The sequence below is a fragment of the Haematobia irritans genome, chromosome 1 (assembly GCF_050003625.1).
Source record: "Haematobia irritans isolate KBUSLIRL chromosome 1, ASM5000362v1, whole genome shotgun sequence".
Classification (NCBI taxonomy): domain Eukaryota; kingdom Metazoa; phylum Arthropoda; class Insecta; order Diptera; family Muscidae; genus Haematobia; species Haematobia irritans.
This window is the reverse complement of record NC_134397.1, coordinates 121,634,858-121,637,912: the sequence shown is the minus strand read 5'-3', so window position 1 is coordinate 121,637,912 and position 3,055 is coordinate 121,634,858.

Sequence of the window (3,055 nt, the reverse complement as noted above, 5' to 3'; positions counted from 1 at the left end):
TACAATTTAGTTCAGCTTTAGCACGTATAAATAAAATAGTTCACATTTTTCCCATAGAATAGTTCACTTGTTTTGTGTGAAGTTTCGAGAGCATTATGTTATTTTTGGGGACGTTCCATATTGAATATGTTTGTCGGAAAAATATGTTTTTCTCTCCAGTATTAACATACTTGCTGAAATCAGATACATAATTTCCGAGATAATAATGTGGTTGGAACCAGGGCTGTGGTGTCGAGTCAATTTTGCTCGACTCCGGCTCCGACTCCAGCATTTCTTATTAGCCTCGGCTCCGACTCCGGGTGGTGTATTTAAATGTCATTTTAACCGTATTCCAATTGTAATTTTAAGGTGTAGTATTCCAAAAATATACCGATATATGTTAAGTATTCTATTTTGCCATATGTGTTTATATGTCCAAAAGAACTCTAATTTTAAATTTTGATACGACTCGACGACGAATCTCAGTATTTAGGGATGTAAAGAACTCTATACTTTAATGTCAGGCCAATAAATTAAAAGTACCACACATACTATATACAGACCACATCAAAATATGGATAACAACAATCTTTAGAATATGGATTTATAAAAACAAAAAATTAAAAAAAAAAATATTAGGCTTCCAGAAGTGTAAGAAGTAAAATCCTGGTATTAATCTATATAGGCATTTTATAAAAAATAAATATAAAAAAAAAAATAAAAATACACAGAAATCAAAATGTCGGTCTAATCAGATAGAAAGTTTAGATGATAAAAAATTTAAACAAACATAAACTGTCATAATAAGGACGGGCGGAATTTTAAATAACCACTACCATACAACAGGTGACAGGAATAGCTGAACAGTTACGAATATTGTGTCTATAGAAGTAAAATGGTGAAACATCGATATTTCCTAGTAATTATATCGACGGGAAATTTCCGTATTTATTAATGGATCTCAAAATTCTCAAAATTCAAAATTTCTGACAAATGAAAATTTTAGACTACACGCAAAGAAAAAAAAAACGTTTGGAAAACGTTTTTCTTTTGTTAGAGTTTTTTGAATTACTTCGAAAATTTTAAACTTTTATCACCAAAAAAATTCGTTTTTTAAAAAATTTTTATTTTTTCAATAGAAAAAATTATTTTTGAACCAACAACACAGTCCATTTCGTTAATATCAAGCACTGTCCTTTTCTGACTTTAAGTCTTTAATAAGACATATTTTGCAGTTCATAGTAAAAATTTAATATAGTAGTATGTAATGTTGAACATATTTTCGGAATGTGTCGAACGTATCTGGAATATATGTAAAAAAAAAACAAAAAAACAAAAAAACAAACTTTTTGGAGTTCGGTCGAAGCAGGGCTCGAACCCACGACCCTTGGCATGCAAGGCGGACGTAGCAACCACTGATCCACGGTGCCCAACTAAATGTTTGTTTCTGTTAAATAAAGTTTGTTTAATCGGCTCGTGGGCGCCGCAAACTATGCTATATTAATATAACTTATATGATGACAATAACAGCTACGTAGCTCAGTGGATAGTGTGCTGGCTTACAAATTGCTTGGTCCGCGGTTCGATTCTCCGTCCAGGCGAAAGGTAAAATTTTAAAAATTTATTAAATCGTATAATTTCTTCTACATCGTTTGTATTACAGAAAAGGTGCTAAGAACTAAAAACCTCGTGGAAGTGAGAAAGATGTGAAGGAAAATGCAATTAGCCAGAAAAGATTGTTTTTTTGAGTTAGTCTTTATGAAATTGTTTTTACATCCTGGAAAAGAATAAACGTTTATCACAAACAGTATATATTTTTCTTCCAAATAAACTTCCTTACAGCGAAAAGCAAATTAGAAACGAACTTTGTTTGTCTAAAATTTCGTTTGGGAGGAAAGAATTATTTTTTTGCGTGTAGGAAAAATTTCTTAAAACAAATCGGAAGATGGGTTTATACGAGTATGTAGGTACTATATTACAAAATTGTACGTTATGACCCATCTTCGAACTCGACAAAAATTCAGAACGTTAGGTTCTACTGCTGTATTGCCTTAAAATTGCATCTTTATCAAGAGTACATATAGGGCCAAAAATCGATATTTTAATATGTTAAAAATGAACAATGCAATTGATCAATTCAGTTCACATTCTAGTAAAACCTACTTTTTATATCACCGTGAAATTTCATCCATATAAATACACTTTGATTAGCCTGAAATTCAGCACTTCGTTTTTCGTTGTTCGATTAAAAACCCTAATCTATCCAATTTCTTTAGTTACAAATATAGAAATTTTTCAAATTTTGTTTAGCCAGAGTCGGAGTCGAGCAAAATTTCTACGACTCCGGCTCCGACTCCAGCAAAATCTTCAGACTCCGACTCCGGCTCCGTCTCCACAGCCCTGGTTGCAACAAACATGTTACATGATCCCTATCCAAACATAACATTATGCTCTTGAAACATGTTTAAGGGTGATCCATTTCATTCTCCAAGTTCTTCTATTGTTTAACTCCATTTCCATGGTGGTCCCCTCAAGTTGTTTCCATTCCCTGTTTTTCAGTTTACCATATTCTGCATTGTCCGTACAAGCATTCTTATATGGAACCTGCCAGTTCCACTGTTGTTAAATTTTGATAAATTTTTATCTCAAATTCATGTACGCACACGATCATCGATGACCTCTAAACTATGTATTCTTTTTTTCCGTTACGCACAATTTCTCTATTCACAAATTCAAAATCAAATATCGAATGTAAATATTCGCCAGAGCTTATTAAAATTCGAAACTAAATAAACGCTTTAATTAATACTGAAACTGGTATTACGTTTTGTTTTATTTCTTTAAACCATAGGTATTGGCGAATCTAAAAAGGCAAATCAATCGTCACTTGCTGCAGGGTTTGCCATTTTTTTTAACTAAATGCATGAACCCTGCTTATCAACACCATAGAAGATACCGTAAATCAGGTCGAACTAGTTTCGAGAGATCATATGTGTTCTTTTTAATTGCATTCTAAGTCTCGCGGAAATAGTCTTGCCTATAAAATCTTTATTAATTGCTATGCTGAGTTAGGATA